This window comes from Corvus kubaryi, unplaced genomic scaffold (assembly GCF_017639235.1).
Source record: "Corvus kubaryi isolate FWS band 111438036 unplaced genomic scaffold, C.kubaryi_AGA036_p1.0 71, whole genome shotgun sequence".
In the NCBI taxonomy this organism is placed as follows: Eukaryota; Metazoa; Chordata; class Aves; order Passeriformes; family Corvidae; genus Corvus; species Corvus kubaryi.
Genome location: NW_024582059.1, coordinates 11,519,459 through 11,545,058, shown reverse-complemented (window position 1 = coordinate 11,545,058; position 25,600 = coordinate 11,519,459). Strand labels below are relative to the sequence as shown.

General features: G+C 38.9%; 1 protein-coding gene across 2 annotated transcripts in view; it reads left to right on the top strand.

Moving 5' to 3' along the window:
• BMPR1B (bone morphogenetic protein receptor type 1B) overlaps positions 1 to 25,600 on the top strand; it is a 234,429-nt gene that overhangs the window by 68,961 nt on the left and 139,868 nt on the right. The window contains exon 3 of one of the 2 annotated variants that reach the window (XM_042049633.1): positions 21,258 to 21,318. The exons of the other annotated variant lie outside the window; for it this stretch is intronic. The gene's annotated coding sequence lies outside the window, so the exon portion shown is untranslated. The remainder of the gene's footprint in view (positions 1 to 21,257; positions 21,319 to 25,600) is intronic. 2 annotated transcript variants of the gene reach the window in all.

Here is a 25,600-nt window from a genome sequence, read left to right as displayed (position 1 = left end):
ACTGTTATACACTTGAACAACTTTATTGGGGATTAAGAAACATTGACCAGTTGAAAAAGGTGAAAAGACCCATTTTTGGTTACTGTCTTTTCTAAGCAGTTATTAACATACTGTTTTTGCTTATGTTTGGAGGAAACAAAATTTCAGCTGCTGTAACCACATTAGGTCAGTAACCAGTTTCTCAGCACTGCTGCTATTGGCATGTGCCCTTGAAAGCTTATTAAGAGAGAAGAGAGCTTGATGCAATTATTACATCTAATGAACAAAATCTTCCTGGGCTTTTGTGCAAACAGTAGATTGTTGAAAACTATATGAAATCTGTGAGAGATGTGAGAAACAGGTCGTATGGCCTAAAATCAGAGCCACTCTTACAGAATTAGTTTGCTTTTCCTCCAGAGATTAACACTTAGCAATTCTGGGCTGAATTTCAAGAAGATTGAACTCTAACCTGTGCATTTTCCCTTTGCTTGTTTTTCTTAACCTGAAAACAGTTTTAAGAGTGTTTGCAATAAAATGCCAGGAAAAATAAAACGAAATTAAATAATCCATTTCCAAGCTTTGGGAACTACTCTTTTCAGTTTATAAAGAAAGCTAAAAATACCTCCTACACTCAGCAAGCATTTGAATGCTTGCTCAAGCTGAGCTTGTTCTCTGTCAGATGTGCCCAGGTATTTTCTGCTTCAGGTGCATGCTTCTGTAGAGCTGCCCTTGCCCTCCCCAATGAGTTTGTGCATGTGTAGCACTTGTGGAACCTGCTTCTGGGTTAGCAAATATGCTTTTGTTTGCTGTATAGGACCGGAGAGCTCCAGGCTTCTGCCCCTCTTTCCTTCCATCTCTGCCCAGGAAGAAGACTTGGTCCCAGTGCAAGTGTGATCCATATTTACCACCCAAAGTGTTATTTCTTTTCTTCTCAGATACAGAGCGTAAAACTTACAACACAAAGAATGTTACAGTAATAGCTACATGAGCAGAAAGTAAGGAAAGCCTCAGGAAGTGTACCTCGAGATGGTGCATTGTCAAAATTTAGGCATATTTGGACTCTCATTGAGCTGAAAGCTAGTGGTATGGTAGCTGGCTGTGGTTTTTTAGTGAGATATGTATGTGCATTTTAGTATGAATATTGTTGGTTTGTGCTTTTAAAACTACTCAAGCCACTCCTAGGCCTGATAGGCTGGACCAGAAGTCATCCCCAGGTCCAGAGACATCCAGACTTGGATACTCAGGTGGTCGGGGGCTTTACTTGTATTTCAGCACACTTTTGCTACAGCTTTGATGCAGTTTTTGGTTGTTTTTTGGCAAAAGTAGCAACAAAGTGATTTAAAAGCTGTCAGTTGGCCGTACATTTGAAGCAGTTGTTCTTGGTTCCCCATCCTTCTGTCTCTTGGCTGTTGTTGAGGCAGTGTGTACAATTTGTATCTGATATCAAGTGTTTTGAGATGCTGCATGTGCTGAGAAAAGGCATGTATCTTAACATACTGCTGTGCCCAAGGGCTAGGAAATACAGTAAACATACACATGCAGGTTTTCAAGTGGCTTATTTTAGTTGTTACTTGCAGAGAGATTCCTGTGGCTCTAAGTATTTACAGCTTCCTGTTCATTTGTGTTGTCTTCTCTTGTCAATGCTAAGCCTGATTTTTTTTTTCCAAGGTGTGATTTTGTTCTTTAATCAGCTTAAAGTGTTTGTTTATTTTTCTACAATGCACAGTGCATAAGAACTTGAAAATGAAGTTGGGTAGAAGATCATATAAACTACCTTGAGGTTAATTTTTCTGCTTTTTATTACCCTCTCTGTGAGGACTCTGGTTCTGGCATCCTGGACATACGGGATAGATAAGCAAGCACAAAAATCACTTTAGATCTTTCCACTTATGTATGTAGCTTTCTTTCAGTTGACCTAATATAAAATTGATGTTTTATTTTTGTGTAGTTTCAAGATCAGTAAGGTCCCAGAAGTAAAATGCATATAAAGGAAACTGCTACAGAACAAACTGATGTTCATATCTATGCTTTCGGAATACCTTTATCTCAGTCTTTCGTCTCTTGGGCTCAAAACTGAAATTCAGCTCCTAGCTTGGACTTGCCTGCCTCTTAGGTAACTTTCTTTTCACTGAAATGCCAGAACTGCAAAAGTTAGTGTCTGATTCAGTAGGTTTCTGAGTATGTGAATACCAGTTTAGCATTGTAAAATAACAGTGCAATAATTAAAGTAAGTTATACTGCTCATTTAGATTTTGCACTTGAAAAAGTAAAAATTTTGACCAAAATTTGCATTTGAAGAATGCTTTGCTCCCCCCCGCCCCGAGGCATTAACTACTGAAATAGCTGGATATACAGGTGTTCATCATGAAGCTGGAGATTCTTAAGGAACTGGAAGAATGAAAAATATAATCTGCTAATGTTTTCAGGGGACTGTGGAATTGAGAGCTTTCTAAGTTTTAATTTATCTGAATTAATTTTCTTAGATTTAGAGTTGATTTTTAAATCCAGAGAAAATCTAAATAAACCAAAGGCAAGTTAACAATACGTGTCTGAAAAGTGTCCTAATCTCATCTGGTTTAGTTGGAAAGCACTTTTGTGGCTCATTTGCCTTTAAGTCAGTAATACATACATGCATGTTAGCTGGATTTAGTAGCATTTTTCCTTTGGGCAATGAGACAAAAGAAATGTTTCATAAAAGTATGAGCAACTGAAAAAAGATGAATTGGATTGGAAGCTAGCATGTCTTCAATTAGAAGAATCTGCTTTCTTTTTCTCTCTGTCTTAGAATATTTAATTCTTTTTAACCTTCATTCTTAGTATGAATCATACTGCACTCCATAGAGAATCCCGTTTGCTTCTTGATAATTACTTGTAGAAGCATTAAAAGTATCTTTAGACTTTAGAAAAGTATCATTAGGAGAACAGGGTTCCATGCCCAGCAGCAGTTTAGATACTGAGGATACCACTCCTGGATACTGGTCCACAGCCACTTTTTGGTGGTGAAGATTAGTTTCTGCCTCATTTCCTCCACCTGTGGGTGCTCATTCTTACTAATGAGCTGTTCCAGTAATGGAGGCAGCTCTGCTGGTGGCATGGAGCTGAGGTGATGGGCAGGAGGTGGGATGGGGCCGGATGCTCCTCAGTTCCATTTTCTCACTTCAAACCTAAGAAGTGTCTGAAATGTTGTCAATATGGATTGCTCACAGATGGATCTGAAAGCCTATTAGTGCACTTTTAGTTTAAAAGATAGCAATTCTTTTAAGTTGGAAAATGCACCATTTTGCAAGTGAGGTAAGGTTCTGTCTGAAATTTGCCTCCACCAGAGAATGGCAACTCAAGATCTCCCAGGCGTCATGCTCTTATTTTCCAGTGTTTTGAGTTAGTGACTTGTGCTGGAGCAGATACATGATTTCAAACACTTCAGGCGCTTTTCTTTCTGCCTTGGTGTGTTATCTGATCCTATGGATACATATTGGGCACGAGACTTCTCATCTGGAAAGGTCTGTGAGGAAGGTGTGTAGGGACAATATTTGCAAGTAGTTAGCACGGCTGGTACTGCACCAGCTTTCCTTAACTGGGTCTTGGGTGGGAGACAGCTGTTTTTAACTTAGGACAATTAGGATATGGTTGTAGCATTTTTACCAACTACCTTGACTCTCTCCCACTCCCAAATTTGGATTAAAAAAAGGAATTTATGTTAGAATTTAACCTCTTCTCTGTTAACACTATTTAATTGGTTATGTACAGGCAAAAATTTACTTGGAATCTTCTTCATTTTTAAACAATTATTTCATTGGGAAGTGTGGTGCTTGTAGGAGTGCTTCATGTGAGGTGACAGATGCTAAAAATGCAGTGGTTCTGAGACCCCTCTGTTCCAAAGAGGTTTTTTTTGTTTTCAAGGAGGAGCAGTTTTTTAACAGGTGTTGTAGTAAGAGCAAGACTTCTTCAGCATTGTGGGCTGTCTTTTTTTGAGAAGGGTACTCATTTAATGAAGAAATAATTTCATGGATAGTTGCATCAATGAGCAGATGTTATACAACTCTAAAAGATAATCTTATATGCTTAGCACATCACAATTAATGTTGCAGGACTTAGACTATTATTGTCTCCCTAGAGGTAGTATTAATTAAGAAGCTAAACCCAAGAACAAGGTCAGACATTATTTCCACTTGGAGAACTTGTTAGAATAAATTGATTTTGTGCTAGAATTTGTCTTTTATTCATGTATCTTGGTAAGCATATTAAGTCAAAAGTGGCTTGTGAACAGCAAAGCATCTAAATCTCTTTTCTTATGTTTTTTGTGAGCAATGATTGTCTTTGAAGAACGTACTAAACACTTGGACTGCAGTAAAATTAAATGTAAAAGGACAGCGAGTTGTATTCTGTGTATTATTAGCAAGGTCAACTAGTGCTGGTACTTCTTTTTTTGCTGGTGTTACTACAAGAACTGTTTTGCCACTTTTGTGCTACTTCTTCCCTGTGCTTTCATTTCCCTGGACTTCACTGGTATTCATTCAGTATATTTGCTTAAGGGAAGGTAATTTTAGCAGCATGGCTTTCACCTGCCCTTGTCTTACAGCCCAGAATTTGGCCTTTGGAACCTAAATCAAATGGACTGTGTTCCCTAAAACTGGATAATTTCTGCTACCTTCTGAAGGATTCAATGGATAAATAAATTCAAAGGCATTAGTAGAGTACAGTTCTGCCAAATGCTGAGCATATTTTGGGAGGAACTCTATGCCTTTAAATCTCTTGACATCTAGAACAATTACATTGGTTAAGTCTTTGCTGAGCAGCATGCCAGAAGAATATATTTATAATATATGTCGAAAGTGTATAGAGATTCCACTACTTGCAGATAAGCAGAAAACCTGGCTTCTTTTTTTTTCATAGTGCTTTCCACTTGTAGCTAATTTTAAAAATAAGAAAAAAGAAATCTTGACTTTTTCTTTTTTTCTCAGAAATTAAGAATGAATGGTATTTTATTCAGGTTTTTCTGGATCATTTAGTCTTCACAGAATAAAGGTGCAAAAAGTTTAGTAATAGCAGGAAGACTTGTCCACAGAAAACAGACTTTGCAGATTTCTTGGTATTCACTTGTGGTGGCTGTAATTTTTTCATTGTTTTCAGATTTCCATAATATTTTATTTTCCTATAGAAACATCTGTCCCCATATTTCATAAGTATGGCAGCTTTTGCACTGGGAACCATTTATTTTGATGCAAACATCATAATCTAAGCATTTAAAATGACGAATTTTGTTAAAACAATATTTAGGAAGCAGTTGCTCAGGGCAGGAAGTCCTCTTTAATATGTAAATTATAAAGTGAGGGGTCTCTTTTCTGCTCCAGTTTTTTTTTCAAGCATATTTAATCCAGAAGATTAGAAGGCGAAAATGAATTCTTTGTACATTGCTGAAACTTGAGAGCACTATCAAGGAGTACAATTTTCCAGAGTTTTGTCAGTACCATGAATTCAATAATATTCAATAATACAAAAATGCTTTTTGTAAAGCATTTCTTCATCTTTAGTGTTTTCTCACAAGAGATTTTAGATTTGGATGTGTATTGTTTCTTATGATCTATGCCAAAGCGCAAAAACATTACTTGAAGTTTTGGACCAGGGAAATCCTGTAGTGCAGCTAAGCTGAACGTCAGTTCCCTTGTGTGCTCATCTGATGGAGCAACACTGACAGAGTGGACAAGGTGGCTTTTGTAAGGCTCAGTTTGTGTGAGCTGCAGTGACAGTGAGTGAACAAACCTGGACACAGAGCACACTGAGACAACCAGTGAATGAGTTTCTAGGTTGGAACTTTTTTTTTATGCGATGATAAAGGACAAGCACAGCTGCCTTTCAGGTATGTAATGCTTGGGCTATCCTAGAGCTAATTGAGATGTTATTTGGTGGAGTGTAACCATAAATCAGAACTTTTGCTTGAGATCTTCAGTGCCAGTTTCATGTGTGTTCTGAATTTATCATCAATGCACACCATGATTTTTTTTCCCCTGGTTTTCCTTAGATTGATTCTCTTCCAGCATGACATTGTCCTGCTGCCAGTTCTGGCCAAAGTACTGTTATTATATGACACTTTATGCAGACTGTTAACCAAGTTCATACAGAAAATTTTGAGTATGCCTATAAAGAAACATATTGTCTGGGTTCTGTGTGAACCTTTAAGACTGCAAAGTAGTCTGTGTCAAAAAAAAAAAGCAGGTTATTACTGAATTCAGGAAGTGAAAAGAAATATTCCATCTGCTAAAAAGGCTAGTGTATGTATAAAGATGGTGTTTTCACAAACGCAGTAATTTTGCTCTTCAGTGAATCAGGTCAGATGCTGATAGTAATTACAAGCTCCTCATGTGTAGTGAACTGTCATATACAGAGGTAAAAGTGGACCATGAAGAAATGGCTATATATTGCTTGCTCAGTAAAGGTTATGACATGAAGGACTGAAGTGACATAGTTGTGGGCCACTCAAGTTATCCAAAATCAAAACCATTTTTCAAGATACCTGCACAGGCAATGTTTTCCTCCAGCACTGGGATACCAGCTCATCTGAGTTTATTTGGTTTTCAGAAATAATTTTCTCATTCTTCATGTTTTTATTCCTTATAGACTCTCTTCATTACTAGCTGTATCAGAGTTAGTAGTAGATTATGTCTGCATCACACCAGCTGGAAGGGATTTGGCATTTTACTTTGTGCAGGGCAAAGGTCCCACATTTAAGTGTGGCTTCATTGACACTACAGCTTTTCTGTATTTTTTGGCCATTTTGCTTGTTTTTTGGCGTGATTTGTTTCAGTGGTTAGTGATGAGGGTGTTACTCTTGTCCTGGAAGATTAAATTTTTCTGGAATTTCTGAGAGCATTTCCAGCACCTGATGCAGGCGGTGCTGTTGAACAAACAGAAGCACAGCAAGATTTGTTTTATTGAGACACTTGCCTGGCAAGCTGTTTATCCTGTATGTGATCCAAAAGGCATTGTACAAACTTTGACAAGCCCTGTGTGGTTTTGATGGAAGGGAAGGCAGTGAAGTGCCCTAGTAATTCTGCTCTGACCTTCCTACTTAATCTGGTTGAACAACTTGTTTCTACAGCTAAACTTTTTGAGCCATGCAATATTTTTTTTCTGATCTTTTCCTATCCAGTACTGGCCTTTCTACCAGTTTACACTGCCACCTGTCTTCCTGTCTGGTTTTAAGGTCTTCCCCTGCTGCGTTTTTTTTCTTATCAATACTGCTCCTTTCCAAGCTGTATTTCCACAAGCTGTATTATTGTGAGTAGGTAAAGGAATTGAGTAAACTCTCATTTCAGTGCTTGCTCATTTGCAAAGGTAATCCACTTTGCCTGAGACTTGCTTGCTTTTGCTGGGCATATGATTAAATTTGACTTGGATATCTTCCCTGAGATCAATTGCTCATTTTAGCTGTTGTTTTTTCCCTAAGTGTCTTGGGGATTTCTGTTGTGGCTGACTTTTTTTCCCTTTCCCCTGGCTTCATATCACTCATGTGCTACCAAAGCAAACTTGACATTCAAGTAGGATAATGTTTTCAGTTTCATGTTGTACTGTACCGAGCACATCTAGTTCATTCTCCTCCGATCAGCAACAGCAAGTCAAGCAGTTGGTAAGTATTTGAGACATTGCTGTAAATGAAAGAGAAGAATGGTGTGCATTTTCCTCGTTTATTAGTATAAGTAAAACCTTTTCTCTGTTGAGGCAACGTTAACGTTAGCTTTCTTTTGTAAAGGTTAAAAATAGAGCTGTTGCCTAAAGTTCTTACCTTTTACCTCCAAGACCATTGGGTTTTTTCCTTCTTTTTTTCTTTTGTGTCATTTGTACAATCAAAGAAAGTAAGACAGAAGAGTTTGTTGAAAAAGTTGTTTGATTCTCCTTCATGTCACAGGCCATCACATTTCTTGCACTTACCCTGTATTAAGACAATAAATTTTATGTGATTATTCCAAATTCGCACTTTGCCATTATATGTATTCTGGGAAGGTTTTTGATACTTTATCTCTTGATATCAAGAGTTGAAGAATTCAACGTTCCTGGCCTTGGTAATTTAGACCAATGAATAATCATCCTTTCTGGAACATCTGTCCATAGCTGAGGGGTTTTTTTATACCTTCATCAGCTGAAATAAGATTGGTGTTTTCTTCCAAAGGAGGCACTTGAGAACTGCAATGAAATCTGTTTCTAGAACTTCTCTAAGTTAAATAAATTGGACTTTCAGTTGCTTACTATAAGTTTTTGTTGTGTTCTCTCTGGCTTTAAGGTGTCATTTAAAGGTGGAATACAAATTTCTAAGTTGATTTTGATGTCAGCAGTGCTGTGCAGAGGGTCACTTGATACAGATATTACTGGTAGAGCCTGGATCTACGTTGGTGATGAGTCTGAAATCATCCAGTCTTTTGAATGGTGCTTATTAGGTCTTTTTAGTATCAACTTTTTTGATCAGAATTTTGGATAGTGCAAAGTGAAATGGCACACAAATATTGGTGTTCTCAATTTGTAAACCCTTATTTAATCTGATAGATTGGCTGTGCTCATCAGAGGATGAAACCAGCTTTGTTTCCCTAAATCTGTTTCACATAAATCCATGATGTCTGGCATTAATGTAAGAACTGTTGATTGCTTCTGTATCAGCTGAATCCCCTGAAAATATTTCCTGGATCAGTGTTATGCCACGTTCTGTCAGTGCCAAGCTATTCCCAGTGAGAAGTGACCAAGTGGTACCTCATTTTCCTGTGGTAGCTATGTATTCTCTTGATCTTCTGGTACAGTGTGCAAGTCTATCAGTGTGTGATGAGAAAGGCCGCTTCTGTCTTTGTGTAACCTATGAGTTAGAAATTTAATGCCTTAATGTTGTTGTTAGATCATGTCTATCTTGTAATGTTGATAACCACTGTGCCCAATCCCCTTGAAAAAGAGTGTAGCATTACTAAGCATGTTCTTTTTCTTATCTTTAGCTTCACTATTTTTAGACTTGCTGTAACTCGTCTAAGCCCCACACAGAAATCAAGAGAATCAAGTGTTTGGTGTCCCTGCCCTGGATGTCTAACACTTGTCCCTGTGTTTCCTGCACGGGAATGAAATCAGACCCCTACATCCCAGCCTGTTTGTCCTCCTGGTCATTTGCATCTTGAACAGTTGGGGGAAGGAAGAAGCTGTAACTACCATGAAACACCCTTCCTCCCATCCACAGCCAACTGAGCTTCTCTCCAATTTGCACACTCCTTTTCCCCAAGCATGCTGACTTTCCACACCGATAGCAGTCCTACAGAAGCTGGTGTATTTAGTGAAATTGATTCTCTCATTTTATTCTGTTCACTTTTAAAATCCTCTTTCATGTAACCTTCTGACAGTCCTAGCAGGTGACCCAAGCCCTCTGCCAGTAAACCATGTTGCCACAGGACCTTTTCTCTGTAAGGCTTCAGCTGTGTCTCTCTTTTGCCAGGTGCCAGCAGATCAAATTCCTGATTTGCAAGCACCCGGTAACACGGAGTAATTTAGAAGGGGGAGCAGTGGCTATCAAGCAGTATCTTAGGAAACAGAAATTTTTACCAGGTCACGTGGGAACAAAGTTCATGTGGGTACAGGTTTTGCAATTACAGAAAATGGCAATAGTTGATTTCAAGAAAAATAAAGGTTTTGCATATTTGAACACTTCTCAGTGTGTTTTCCTTTTGACAGCATGACAGTTTGTCAGCCCCCTTTTCTTCAGTGCTAAAATTCTAGGCATAGAAATTTTGCCTTCTGATGTAGCTTAAGGAAATCTTTGAAGTAAGGTACATTAGCATATAAACTTTGGAACTCCTTGGTTGTTCTTGGGTCGGGATAATAAATGTTTGTTCAGGTGCCCTGTCTTAGGAAGTGAGTGTTTTCTGCCTTGTCACAATACCTTAACTATTGTGCTGTATTTTCATTAAAACACTTCTTGTATTTTTCAGACCTGGGAAAATTTCTAATTTCTGTTCCTCCAAATTATAGATTTTGAATATTCTTTTGATCTTGCCTGCTTCAAGTCAGAATGAAAGTGTTCCTTGCATGTATATGAATGTCTCCCTTCTCTGGGGAATTCCTCCCTGCTTGGCAGAGAACATGGAACTGGATCAATCATCTGTCACTTAAGAGTGTTAAAGATTCCATGGCCTTTATCTCTTACCAATTCTGATAAAATGCTTGTTCCAGTTGCATGGCAAGCATCCATGTTTGATAGCTGGTGTCTAATGAGTCAAGTTTTTGTAGGGCTGACCATATGGCTTGTACCTGGGCAGTGAATCTGAAGCACTCTAAATATTGTGCATTTACTTTGTGTTGATGAACTGTGCACTTATTTGGTGTATATGCAATAGATTTGATATGTAGATTTTTTTTTTCATTAATTACACATACATATGCCATCTGTGTAGTGACTGTGCATTAAGTAAGGTGCGAGAGCTGTTCTCCGGGACAAATGGATATTTTATGTTGGAAGGAAAAAAAAAAAGGATTTTGAAAAATGAGAACATGCTTAAAATAGCTGGAATATATGATAACCTTGAATTTTTTAAGTAGAAAGGGTATGAGCTGAATGATACTGCATGCCACCAGAAGTTTTAAAAGTACATTTTCTTAGAGAATTTGCTAGGAAGAGATGATATTTCCTACTTAGTGTATGTGTGGTTTTATATAGGATTTAGTTTTGGGTTTTAGTAAGATTAAATCGTTCTGGGAAAAATTATTGTAAGAATGGTCCACAATAGGAAATCTGTAGGATGTGTGCACAGGCCAGAGGGACTCATCATTTGCTTTTTTTGGTTCTTCTGCATTTAACTGCTCATTTGCAATATTGCATTAATGTAGGGGTTTGGAGTGAATTATAAAAGGAGTAGATAACAGCTTGCTTTGGTTGTAAAGCTGCACTCTCATTTTTTTGGCAGTAGGTGAAAGGGCTGATCAGGAGAATGTATTTCCTGTTTTTTCAAATATAAACCAGATACTTAGTCATGAAGAAGTCATTCACTGTTTTCCAAAGGCTTTTTTTTTTTTTTTTCTGCGCCAGTGTGAAATTGTAGTTTGGGTAGAAAACTGGGAAATGTGTTAATCCTTATGCACAAAACAAGCACCAAGCAAAGGTGGTTGTATTACTTTTTCCTCATCCTTCACCCCATCCCAGGATTCTGAGTGTTTCTGGCTTTAAACAGATGAAATCCCCTAACGACCACATTAGTGCTTTTAATCCTTCAAATCAGGAGTGAGATGCAATTACTGTACATGAATATCAAAAATACTTCAGTTCAAGCAGTGTTTTTGTTGGTCCAGATTTCATATAATTTTTAGAAATGAAGATGTAATGTACAGCTGTGAGTGGTCCATAGTATGAGTTGGTGCTTGCACTTTTTAAGGTCATCCCTTTGAATGCCTCAATTGTTGTTGCTATTTAGATGTGAAAGACCAGGGGTTTTCCAGATCCAGCATGTAAGGACTTCTTCCAGGTGATCTTCTTCTCTTTGAACCACTTAGAGCCACTGCTGTGTTTTCTTACAGTGGTTGCGGTGACTTTGAGGAATTTGGAGGAGCTGGGAAGAACTTCAGTAAACAGGCAAAACGTATATTCTGGTGACAGTCACATTCTACCAGTAAAGCTGTGTTGATGTGTTTTTTAAGGGAGTTTTGGATGATGTGGTAGGTAAAGTGTCATAAGCAGAGGCCTACATATCCTCTGTTTTCTAATGAGGCTCCTTGAAGCAGAAGTGCCTTGATGTTCCCTGTGGTCCTGTAGCCTGTGTTCCAGGCTGGTATCCCGATTATCTAGTGTAGCTGGCCAGCACATCCCTGTACGGCAGAGCAGCTGCACCCCACATCACTGGGGTCCAGGAGCACAGGAGAAAAGCGAGAGTCAGAGGTGCTTGATAGGCAGAGCTGCTGGATTCATCCCCATTCACACTTCTGTAATGCTCTTCAGAATGGGGGTCCTGCCTTCCCTCTCTTTGGGAATGGCAAATACTTGGCACTGCAGGCAACGCTGGCAGAAATCTGCAAAGATTTTGCTTAAAAAGAAGGGTCATTGCATTTGTACATAGTGGAAGAAAGAAGAGATAGACCTTCGGTGTTATGCACCTCCTCAAGACAGCCTCAGACTGCCTTCCACCTAGAGGGAGTTGAAATTGATAGTGCTTTATCTAAGAATAACTCATCCCAGGGACATTAACTGGTACTGTCCCAGCAGCAGGCGTGTGTCCCTGTTAGATTCATGTTGCACACTTAGCACAGGCAGCTTGCTAGGCAGGCCTGTCTGCTGGCTTTTAGCTGGCTAACCATCTCACCTTGCCTCTGATGGTTTAACACAGCAGAGCAGCGGGGGAGAAAAGTGCTCTGTCATCATCATATCAATATTTGCTCTATGAACTGTGACTCAATGATGCAAACTTTCTTATAGAAAACTTCCCAAAACCTTGTAGTGAGGTCTGGGGCTACTGGAGCCTGTGCACTCGGGCCCTGGTGTCTTACGGGAGCTTAAATCTTTGTACTGGTGTACACGGCTCCTTGAAACTTTTTCCAACACAAGCCTGCTGTTTTCATTAAAGGATTTTATGGGACTCCCTGCACATCATATCTTGCACAGCTTACCATATTGGCTCTTAAAAGTGGCTTTGAATACAATGCCAAGGCCCCCCAGTAGCAGCTTTACAGGCTGCTGGCAAGCTGGGAAGCCGCAGTTGGCTGTCCCTGTGCTAGCGGAGCTGCCTTGCTGGCTTTTCCAGCTGAAATGATGAAGAATCTGTTCTGTCTAGTTTAATTAGACATGACTTCCTTCCTGAATAAAGCAGGGATCTCTGTGAAGTGCTGCAAGCCCTTGTTCCAGAAGTGCCTCCTTCGAAGGAAAAATGGGTTCTAATCTAATGCCAATGTCTAATCCCCCTTTGTACCCGCTCAGTGCCTGTGCAAAGGACTTCCATGTGGGCCCTAAAAATGAAAACAAAAGCTTAATCATCAAGGTATTTTCTGTTTCTTTCAGGAACCCTGGCAGAAAATTATTTTTTCTTGCTTTCAGTTTTGCAAAGTTGCTAAAAAGCCATGAATCTAAATATTTTTGTGGGGAAATCTGACACTCATTGTCTACACATTGGCTTCTATATGAGCGCTGCTGGAGGCATCTCCTAAACCCATTAGTACTCCTGGATCATTAGATTTGGAATAACATGCTCAGAACATTTTTGCTGTTATTTTAAAGACCCAGGTAGATGCTGCAGCCTGTAGCAGGTGATGGCAGCTCAGAGGCAGGGTGCTCGAAGGCAGCAGCCTTAATTCCACTGTGCCTGCCTGCAGGGACAATCTGTATCCCAAGTTTTGTCCCAGGTACTTGCAGGATGCTGTTGAATTGTAGAGTGACCTCTTGTAGCCTTAGGACAAATCCAGCTCCTTTTAAGGTGGATATAAGGGAAGGGTGTCCTGCTCAAATATTGCCACTTAGAAGAAACCTTTTAAGAGGCACATACTGACACATAGTGCAGCTTGGCCTGTTTTTCTGTGTAAGTTATTTCAGTGCATGGGGAAAACAAGTGTGTAAAACCTCAGCATCTTATTGCGTAATAATTTTAAAAGTGGTGAAAGGATATACCAACGACTGATGAATCAGGCACTTAATGCACAGCATAGCTTGGGGTTTTCTAGCAGTGATGGGGACTGAAAAATATGTATTTTTGTTCAGGAGGCTAAGTGTTAAAATAGGGAAATAGGACTGAATGACATACAAATACACATTATTTTTTTCCCCTCAAGAAACACAGAGCTAAAATTCATCTCCTTAGTAAACCTCATTTAAAGATTAGAGCACTGAAGAAATGAACATTAGGTAAGTTTTTAATATAACAACAACATCGTCTTGCTTTTTTTAAAGGAAGAAAGACACCTTAGAGATTCTGTGCAAGTAAGAAATGTATGAGAGAAACTTCCTAAATGAGAAGTTTGGTGCTCTGTTTAACTTAGGTCTGAAGATGCAAAGCTTCAAGGAGACAGGAGAAGTCAAGTAGAAACAATTCTAGATCTAAACAAGCTTCATCACTAAAGAATATTTGAAAATTAATAGTAGAGTTTTGAAGACTCTGCCAAGGTAAATTCTTTGCAGTGTAATTAGCAAAGAAGGAAGGAAATGTTCAGTTGTTTGATGCTCACAATCTGCAAGTTTGTATTTCTATTTTATAAGAATTTTCTACTTTGCATTGCTGTGGTTAATACTTGGAGGGGGGAAAATATAGAACATAAAAGTCAGCATTGAATGGGAAGGAGTGAACTTAAGAATAGGGCTGGAATGCATGTGGATCCTTTCAAATGGAAAAAAGTGGGAAAAGCCAGGCAGGACTCCATGGTTTGATTCAGACCCAATGCTGTGTTTTGAGTAGTTTGCCCATCACAAACTGGTCCATAATGGTCTCTCTGCTTTTGGTTACTGCTTGTTCTCTAGAGCAGAAGAGCATGTCATAGCATGCTTCCAGATGTGACTTCCCAGGCTCAAAACACTTCAGTGAGTCATAAAGCAGGGTGTCAGTAGCCACATTTTTCAAGATTGTTATGTTCAGGCAAGAGCCCGGAGAGGAGGGCGTAAAAAGCTGCTCCATGGTTGGATTGCAAAACCGTTGGCTCCAGGTTCTTGTGAAGTCTGTGTATGAATATGGCTGGAGCCTGAAACCTTGCAGCTCTGTCACGTTGACGTGTTTTCCAACTTTTTTTACACAAAGACTACAGGGAACACCAGCCAACACGTGGCTTGTGTTATTTTTGAATTATTATTGTTAGGGTTTTGCATGTTGACTAATGTGTTATTGCTGTGGTGTATCACAGAAATAAAATGCGGCCTTATTTTGACAGGGAAATGTGTGTTACAATTTCCTTGTGATATATTGCACTGCCTTGTTAGTTTGATATTTTCCATTAATGTGAAAGAGCAGAGCAGAGTGGAATAAGGGAGCAGAAGAGATGTTCATCTGCCATGAATTTTCCCTCTCCTTGAAAGGCTCTCATGTCCTCTACCAATTAGTCACCTTCCCTGTACTGCGTGATGTGCTGCCCACTCAGAGTTTAGCTGGCAGTTCACACGCAGTTTGGTCCCCTGCAAAATCCCTGCAAGCAAAGCAGCTCCACCAGTTTTCCCAGGCTGCCCTGTGGGTCTCTTGGTTGCCAGGCTTGAGAAACTGGAGTGTGTTCTTCTGGATTTAGTCAGAATATAAAGATCCAGGCATTTTCAAGTAAGTGTGATCCTGCCTATTTTCAGATTAAGAAGTTTGTTTGAAACAGGTTATGTAGACTGTTTCAGATTGTTTTGGGGTGTTTTTTGTCATGATTTTTGATGTGTAAGCACTCAAATTTTATGTTCACTGCCAGGTGTGCTGAGGTTTAATGATGCAGGTAATTTATGGGCTTTACTAGAGATGGAGATTTATGGAAGCAAAAACTTACGCAATTGGATACATTAGTGTATTTCTATTTAACTTTTAGAGTAATTAACTTTATAAGTTATTTGAACAGTTGGTAAAAGTTTTATGATGATATGGCTGTATTATGATTTTCCAGTCAGTTTCACTTTAACTGCATTGTTTTGTTTGCTTGGCTGTTCACTTACTGGTCTGATTTTATTCAGTAGGAGCAGCAATGATTATAGACACTAATTTCCTATAAAGAGCTTATGTTACTCTGTTAAAAACAAAACCTAGCTCCTCAAAAATAGTCTTGTGAAAATTCCTCTTTGAATAGGAAGTTTGAACAGCTGATCTTGATAGGTCATAGAGAGCAAATGTATTACTTAGGGGACAGAGTGCCAACCTTTTACTTCTACGTCAGAGCAGTGTCTAATGCAGAATAATCCTCAAGATGTGACCGAGACTGCTCATGTCGTAGCATTAGACAAGCACACGCCATTGCCACTCTGAGGCTGAGGTTTTTAGATGGTATTTGGAGTTGTATTTCAGGGGACAGGTGGAAGCAATGATGACAATTAGAATGCCTTTGATGCCACATTTAGCAAGTGCTCTTTTACTAAAGTGGGCAGATCAAACAACAGGAAGCTGTTCCCTCACTTGTAATATGAAGCTTGGCTTTGCAGCCAGTCTGAAAATCTGCCTCTCTTTTGCAGGGAGCAACTAAACTGTTCCTTTCCCTGCTGCCCTCTTTCCCCTGGTTTCCCTACTGGGTTTGCTCCTCTGTGCAAGTTTAATGCAGGAGACACACACGGAACCAAGTCAGTTCTTTGTCACCTGAGGAACATCCTTACTATGCAGCTGGAAGGGCCTGAAAGGCTCCTGCCCCTCTTACAAAGCTTACACAGTGGCTGTGCTCTGGGCAAGCAAAGTGACTTCCCAAGTTAGGGAATTCTGGCTATGAATTGGGGGCTGTTGCATTTTTTGTCCCCATGAGTGATTTGCTCCAAAACCCTGATGGTTCCTACTACAAATGTAACCAGATGGCACCGGGTGGCCCCGAACTGCAGAATTTTGCCAGCACATCTGTCAGAGACAGCAGAAGTGTAACATATGTTCACACTGGTCTTTCAGTGGTGGCTTTCATTGTCTCAGCTGACATTTAACAAAGACCATTCTAATCCTCCATTTAGTTTGGTGGCTAATAAACACATCAACTTCACAAAAACTGTTTGCTTGTAGTCAGCCTTCTCTAAGACACTGAAAAGTAGGAACATGCTGCTGGTCCAACTGGTTGACTGTTGTCTAGTTAAGAACTACACTCCTGCAGTCGTCAAATACAGTAAATCTGCTATAGACCTGAGTCCCTCAGTTATATGTCCTTTAAAACAGGAACCCACATGGGAGGTGTCTCTTGCTTCCGCTGACTTGTCATTTGCTGTCTTTTGCCACATTCTGTGCTGTAAATCTGACTTCCAGAAAGAGAGATGAGAGATTCTGTAAACTGATTCTGTAAACTGAATGGAAAGATTGGTTCCACATGTAATACTTATTTCTTTTGTGTTTCGTGGTAGAGGACATAGGAAATGCACCTGAGTTGGGTACATGTGGATGAGCTGATGTTTGTAGTGGCTCGGAGTTGTGAACATAAGCTGGTATGTGCTATTCAAGCGCACGTCTAGCAGTTCTGTCTTTTTTTTCATGCTTTTTGTGTTGCATGTGTTTAGCATATCATGTTTTGAGGTTTCATGGTTGAGATGCAGCTTTGGAGTTCTGTAATGTGATTTGTTACGTATTCCGAACAACAAGGGTCAGGTTTTGCATTTTTATTTTTTTTTCTGACATGGAAAAGCATCTGCCAATTAGTCTGAAACTTTCAGGGATCCCCTGCTGTTATTTCACAGCCGTGAACACCTTGTTAAAGTTTATTCAAAGTCAGCACTCCATGTTGAGTTGCTGGAATACTGAATTGTTCTTTCCACTGGGACTTCCTTGATTTGAGTGAAAAGAGCAGAGCTCCCTGCCAGCATACCCAGTATACCAGTGACTTGTGGTTGTAAGTGTGAGGAACAGTGCAGGGGCTACCAGCAAGCAGTGACTTGGCACATCACACATCACACTATTCATGCATTTTCTAGTGGCCGCTTTTTTAAATCCTTCTGTCATCCAGGAGGATGTACACAGGCATCTCACAAATAGTAACATGTATAAACCTACTGAAGTGATTTTTAGGCAGTGCATATTTATGTGACTGCTATGAAGCTTTTAATGCAGGGAGGTTGGACTAAATGACCTTTAAAAGGTCTCTTCTTACTCAAACTGTTCTTTGATTCTGTAGTGTTAGGTGCATATATTTGTGGTATTTGAACAGTAGAAAATATATTCTCTGCATTTTAATAGCTTATTAGCTGTTAAAATTCTCTGGTATTTTATATAGTGTATATATAATATACTATGGGTATATTTGTTCTATTTTCCATAGGCATGTGGGTAAACATACTGCATGGGTGTTCCTCTGGAAAGAGCAAATATAAAGAAATTCCTCTTTCATTTATGTAGATAAATCACTGTTTTCACATTAGTGGGTGGAAGGGAAAAGGCTACAAATATTTTTTTGCTCATAAATTTTATTTCAGTTAGCACAAGCACTATTGCGTGTGATCCCTTAATTTATGTGTGTGGCAAACTCGGAGGTGAGATTACCCAGATCTGATTGCAATCTTGTATCAGGGTAAAGCAGATGGACAGCAGCAGCTCCCCAGGCAGCCACAGTGCTCTTGTTGGTGGAAGTCAGCCTGAGATCAGAATCTGAAGCATTTACATATTCTAGATAAGAGGGTGAAACTTTATATTTCGTGTTGCTAGTTTTGAAGGAACTGTAAAAGAAACCACGTCTCAGCTGGGTTTCTATTTGTTCTGTTTTCTACTGTCTCTCTTTCTTGTGCTGTGAAGTACAAGTTAAAACTAAGCTAAGACATTATTGTACAATAAAAGGCTATCTGGTACGTAGGAACAGAAAAGGGAACCTGTTCTGCACAGTCCATCTATTACTAGCGGGATGTACAGCTGGATCTCTGCAATAAGTTACCTCAGCTACTCTCTGAGCAAGAAAAAATTCTGAACTGAGCTGGTAACAGTGGTTTTTATGGTGGAGAGTTCCCCTCTGTGTTTGGGATAGACAATAGGTAAATTAATGTGATGAAATGTTGTCCTTTTTGGCCTTTTCAGGATCCTGGTTTCTTGCAGTGGAGCACTGCAGAAACTCGTGCCACGTAGGCATTTTTTCAGATGTTGCTGAATAAAAATAGCTTGAAATTGCTGAGAAGTTGCTGCTGGGATATGAACATGAATTTCATAAATCTTTTTATTTAAGGTTAAATGAAAGCAAAACAAAGAGTAAAGCTGCCAAGGTCTTTGTTAAAACTAACAACAAACAAAATCACACAAAAAAGTGTGTTGTGAATGTTAGCCTGTTTTAAAAAAAAAAAAAAATCCTTTACTTGGCTCTGGTGGCAACCTGAAGTCCAGAAGTACTAGATTTTCTTTCCAAACAGAAGGTGCCTTCTGAATGTGGATGAGGAATTGGGCAAATCAATTAGCCAGAATAAATAATAAAATGTTGCTTGGAGGCATAAGGCAAGGCTTCAGTCCAACAGTACTTTAAAGTTAGAGAAACTTTAAAAGGAAGATAAACTAATACAAAAGCACTGCAGCTGATTTAGACACCAGATTATAATTCTTGTATGGCTGCAAGCAAATAACTGAAACTTCTGTTTCCCATACATGAACACAATGAGATAGTTTTTCTTACTTTCAGGAGAGAAGCGAACATTGTTCCTCAAAAATGTCTCATGTGTCATTTATTCCTATTGTATGGGGTTTTTGGGGCATTGGGTGTGGGGGGGTTAAGCTATGTCATTTATAAGCATCTTTGTGGAATTGTTTTCCATGCCAGAGAAACAAAGGTCTTTGCTTGAGTCTCATATTGGAATTCTTGAATTGCACATTTGAGCAACTTTATCTGTCATTTAGTTTAATGGAAAGTTTGCATGGAAAATTTTAGTTATTTTCTAGAGGATACTGAAGAATTTTTTTTTTCTTTTTGTCATATAGGTTATTTCTACATTTAACTTCTGGCACTCCATTGCTGTGGATCTTATTAATATAGTGTTACGTGAATTTTTCAAATTTCTATATAAACGATATATATTTTTATTGCAAATGGTTAGGTTTTGGTTTTGTATTGATGGACTGTACGAAATCTTCCAAATGTGGAAATGTGTGTTTGTAAAACATTACTGAACAAACTGTTGTAATCCCCCTGTCTCCTTCCTACAAACATCTTCCAGTTTTACCAGAGCTAACAGAAACATTGTGCTAAAGGAATTGGAGCTAGTTGAGACCACCTCCCATTTCTAGGTTTGTGTTTGATTTTGGTCATGTTGGATTAGAAGCAGAAACTTGCTCAGTGAAGGAATGCAGGGCAAGTGCCTGGGTCCAGATGTTATGCTTTCCTCCCATACCAACCTAGGCCTCTGAGACAGAGATCCCCCTCTCCGAAAATGAGACTCAGACAAAGTGCAAGCTCCTCATTTCCTGAAATCTCATTGTTTAGGCCAACAAACAGGCAGGTCAACGTGCACGTTGCAGACCTGAAACTGAACACCACCTCAGTTTCCCTGGATCAGTGAAGTGTAATTTGAGGCTTGTGGTTGCCTGTCCAGCTTGGAGAACCAGCACAGAGAACAAAGGCTCAACACCGGGGCCTTCAGATATTTGAGCAGTGAAATAGTGTTGCTGCTGTTCTCTTCTGCTGGCTTTTGGCTCAGGGCTGTGCTGTTTAGGTAGGCTAGGCATAATTTCTTCATGATGGTTATGCCAGCAAATTCTCCTAGAACACAGGCAGCTCATGCTGACCCTAGGTAGTTTAGTTGAAGAGCAAAAACAAAACAACAAAACCAAACCCCACACTCGGAAAGAAAAAATTATCTGAGTTCTGCAGATATTCACTTAGACTGTTTCTTAAACAAAGCTTCTTGGTCTGACTGTCAGTCTCTCTGTAAAATCAAGTCAGCAAAGAGCCCTTAGTGAACAATAAATGAAAAACTTGGCCCAAGTCTGGCACTAGATGCAGATGAAAGAACAGTAGATTTAACTGGCTGTGATACCTAGCGGTATTTTCAGCAACTTGTATGAAAGGTTAGAGCCCATAGCTTCTGCCCTCAGTGAGAGATGGCGCATACAAGTGTGGGCTGTCTTGACTGGAATGGTTTTGCAGTGTGGCTGCCGCTTTTTGGACAGGGAGCCTTTTTTGGTCAGTAGAAACTCAGGCTCATAGTGTTTAGTTTAGCTGCAGTTCAGGGTGTTAATTTATAATTAGGCTTCCCTGAGTGTTCACTGGGATGTAATCAGATGCATACTTTTAGGGAGTATGGGGGTTTTTTTGCATGTTTTTACTGAAGAGCCCATTAGAAGTTAATGGGAGTTGAGTGCATCTTGGCCCAGTCATGCACCTCTTCCTAAAGCACCTAATTCAATTGATTGGGGTGTTTAGTGACAATAAATACAGTGTCAGCAGGACCTTAACTATTTAATCTATCTAACTACAGCATGAGTGTTATGAGTAATGCGTGGAGGTAGATAAAACCTCTAACATCTCATGTCTGAGCAGGAACACTGAGAACGGAAAAAGGCATTCGTTATTAATATGAATATGCAATATTGTACAATTGCTGCTTGGTATGTGCCCCATAAAGTATGTGCCACACCATGAAAATAGTTAGAATTTCATCTGTCAGTTTGCTCAAGTGTGACTGAATTCTAAAACTTATATTAAATATACAATATCATATGTAATTGATTTATTTTTCTGCTCTGTTGCAGATTATACCATCTTACTTAAACTGTGAGACAAGAATACTTTTGAAAATTAAGAGTTCTATAGGTAAGAACTGAGTTAAGTAATTTTCTTTTTATAAAGACCATTGTTATTAATAAGCACTATCATAAAGTAAACACAGAATTGTTTACTCTTCATGAACTACACTTTGAAAAGCTGAAGAAAAATCATTTGAGGTGCTCACAGTGATACAAGCTGTAGTAAGCAGGATATTTGAGAAAGACAGATGTCTTTCTCAAGTTTGAATGATGTTAGTATTTTGACTGCTTAGTACCTAGGATGTCTATCAAGAAGGGATTTGTGAAGAATTGTCTTCTGACAGAAAAATGGGAGCCAGTTGAGAAAGTGGCTGGAAGTAATGGGGACACTGACACCAGGTGTTGGCAGCGTGACTCTGGTGCAGGCTGCTTGTCATTGTCTGTCTCATATTTTCAGATAAGCACTGGGAGACCTAAACTCTTGTTCAGGAAATGTCCCTAGTCCCCTTGGGGTTATCACTAAATAATTGCGTGCCCAGCAAGTTAAGTTGTCATTCATTGACTGATGTCTCCCCTGCGGTAAACAAGAAGTAGATCTGCTGAGCAAAAAAATCAGCAGCTCTTTGTTTAAACAATCTGTTAAAACTCCTGCCTTGTGCTTAAGGAAAAGGATTTGAGTCTTTTCAGGAGGATTGTTGAAAGATTAAATAATTACTCTGTTCATAATGGGAAATTCACTTTGGTGGGGATGGTGTTGTAAAGCCTTATAGTCAGAGCTAATATAAAACCAAAATGTGAGCAGTGATACCTTATCACATTATGGGGGGGGGGGGGGGGGGGGGGGGAATTGTGCATTTTTTTGCTTCTAATGCAAACTGATACAATGCAGGTAAGCAGTTCACTTGATCCCAAGTAAAGGAGAGAGGAATATTTGATAGATGCTTAAAAAATATATGAGGATGTCCTTTAAGTTACGAACGGTCAATCCACTTTTCCGGACCACTGATGAAAACTTTGTGAGCCGTTTAACCTACAGAGCCCTTGCCATCCTTTCAATTTCTTCCTTTTGTATACATCTATTTCATCTTAGAGCTTATAAACACAATACCGGAAGTTGTTGAAACTGGAGAATTAAACATTTTTCCATACACAGATAGCGCTTCCTGACTGAACCATATTCTCTTACCTTGCCTCAGTGTCCTAAAGAGCCTGAAGTTGAGAAATTGGGTTGAAGTTCCTTTGGGTTTACATTCTTGGAACTTTTCCTAAAGCAATTTCACGACTTAATTTGCATTTGGTGTTAGAAAATTTATAAGACTCTGGTGCTTTGTTACTTATACCTAGATTTTGAAAGGAAAAAGAATGAATGCCTGTTAAGTTTAAAATAAAGTTGTAGCCTTTTCTTATAAAAATGGATGTGCTAACATTAAAATGCCAGTAAGTTGCATGGAGGTATTAAAAAAATAAAAAGCTGTGTTGTCTTCCAAACATTATAAACTAAACAAATTAATTAAGCATAATCTTTTCTATATTAATCTTAATTTATATAGGAACATGGTATATAAGTATTCTTAGGACCGTTAAAATGCTATTAATTTTCTGCGTTCTGTCCCAAAGCGTTGTCCTCCCATTCTTGTAGAAAATGAATCTTTTTATTATTATCTGTTCAAGAATGTTTTAAGATGAGTTTAGAAATATTTCCTTTAACAAAGAACTTCTTTTTAATGTTGTTTTGTTGAAACATTGTAGGATTAGTCACCTATTTACCATATTTAACTACATGATAGCAAATGCTGTTCCTGCTTCTACAGTATCCAAGTTAGTTATTTTTCTGCCTGAATCTGAAATGAGTACAAAGATAATAACAGAACCAATGTAATTGTGTGGATGTATACATCACTTTTGGTTGTATATCTGCATAGATGTAAATGGCTTTATTGCTTCACACTAAAGACCTTTTGAAGGGTTTTGGATTACTCTGTGCTTAAATGCCTCCCTGGAGGAAGGGGGTATCTTGGACATCTTACATGATGTTCCTAGTCAGTTCAATCATTTCGGGGGAAAAAAATTGCCTTAGTAAATTAAACACAGAAAAACCCCATGAGTGGGTCCATGCTTTCTGCATGTAATTCCTGTACTATTCCTTGTTTTTGGAATTGTATTTGTGTAATACAAAACATTTGAGCTGGCATGTGCTGCACTAGAGGCATCTGGCTGTAAAATGCTACGGAAGATTGTCCACTCTTTTAGCAGTAATTTTTTAACACTTGACCAATTCAAATTGAGCTTTGAAGTTTTAGGGACTATGTAAATTGTGAATGCCCTTCTTCATGTGATGGTTGAAGTAGCTCCAGTGAGTTGTTGTGGTTGTTTCTGCCACCGCTTTACCAATATAAGAAATTGTTGTAATTCAAAGGCTGTATAGAAATATCCAATTTGTGTACCTGCACTACCATTTATTACTGGAAAAAAATCGGTAATAAATGATAGAAAAAAAGCAATAATAATTCTGGTGCTTCATGCATTGCATACCTGAAAAACCCATTTAAGCTTGGTTTTGCTTTGAGAAGGACTTTTAGTTGTTGTTACTCCATGCGTATTTCTTCTATGGTAAGAAATAACAATAAGCCGTAACATCAAACCTAATAACTTAATCTGAAATAATTTTTTGTTAATGTTTCCCATGGAACCAATGCACCTGAGAAAAGGATATGGCAATATGCAGAAAATTGTTGTTCTATACCTTGGGCTTGAAACCACTCAGATTATTGAGCTGTCTCTTACTTAGGCTTGTAGTGAGTTGTCTTAGGGAGCACAAAGCCACCTGAAACCTATTTCTTTTGGGAAGCAGGGACCAGAGAGAAAGAAGATCAAGGTAACTCTCAAGTGGTTTAGCTTTGTAAGCTGGTGTCACAGACAGGGTCATGAGAAGGGCAGTGATAGTCCAAGGGAAATACAAGGAGGGTGGGATGGGCAGAGGAGAGCAGAGCAGTGCCTCCACTGGCAATCTACTGTCCTCTGATCTCAGCTGTTTCATAAAACTTCTCTTTCAACTTGGTGAGGAATTGTCCAGTCTGATGACCATGGCAGAATAAAGGGGTGAGTGTCTTACTAGTGAGAGGCCCCATGAAACATCTCCATCCCACTAGCTCCTAAAGAAAATATGCCCCGAGCCTTCCTCCAACTCAGATCTCTTTTAAGACTTCTGTTCTTCCTCCTTCTGAATCCTTTTGGCAGATTCAATTTACGTCATGCTCTGGGGATTTGATTAATTTCCTATTATTGTCCGAGTCTTGCAAACCCCTGCACTCAAGGTTGGCAATGGTGCTGTTAAATCTTGGTATAGATGAGTTCTGCTCCTGCACATACAACCTGTGGCATCTTTACTGTCTGGGACCATCCACCCAAATTGTGTTTGTTTGATGAATAAGTGGCACCAGAATGTGAAATCTGTCCTGTTAGCAGAGTGAGTAAATTTAGTCAGTATAGAACTTTTAAGCCGTTTTTACCATATGCCTTAGGATCATAATTTAAATTAAATTAGCTCAAAATGGAAATGTAGATTCAAACTGACATCATAACATATGACCTCCACTAGTAATGAAAATTGAAAACATGAGACAAGAACATTAATCATTGAATAGTTTATAAGCTGCTCTGAATCTTCATCTGAAATGTTAATGCTATTTTATTATATCCAATAACAGCTTAAAGTAAAAATTTATGAACACTGTGGGGTGCCTAAGATAAGGCATTCAGACTCATTTTATCGTACCCTAGCTCAAATCCTTTGAGCCTTTAGTGAAGGGCACAGAGCCACTTGCGTGCCAAACCTACTGCTTTTAGTGCATGCATCACCTCCCCCTTTTACTGGGACTGGAAATGTGAGCAGGATAGTGGGGATAAGGTCTGGCAGCTCAACTTACGTGAACCCAAATTTGTTCATACATACCCATTTGCAGCAGGAGGTGTTTAATGGCCTCAGCATCAAGTGTCTGTGAAGTTTGGGTCATTGTTTTCTGGGGGTTTTAATTCTGCTTAGAAGTTTGAATTTTGGACTGGAGTTCTGATAGTAAGTTTTAATTTTTTGTTTTGGTTTTGGTTTTTTTTTTTTAGAGATAGCTGTAGTAATAATGTTGAATGTAGCTGAATGTGGAGTATCCTGAGAGCAGTATAGCTTACTTATGCAAAACTGACTAGGGCTGTCATCAAACAGATTTCTTCAGATGACTTGATGGAATTGCCACTTTAAACCAATTTGTAGTTTCATTAATTTTTTGAGTCTTGATGTATTTTCATTGATTTTGGTTTTTTGTACCTGGTGTTTTATAATTAGCAAGTACAAAATC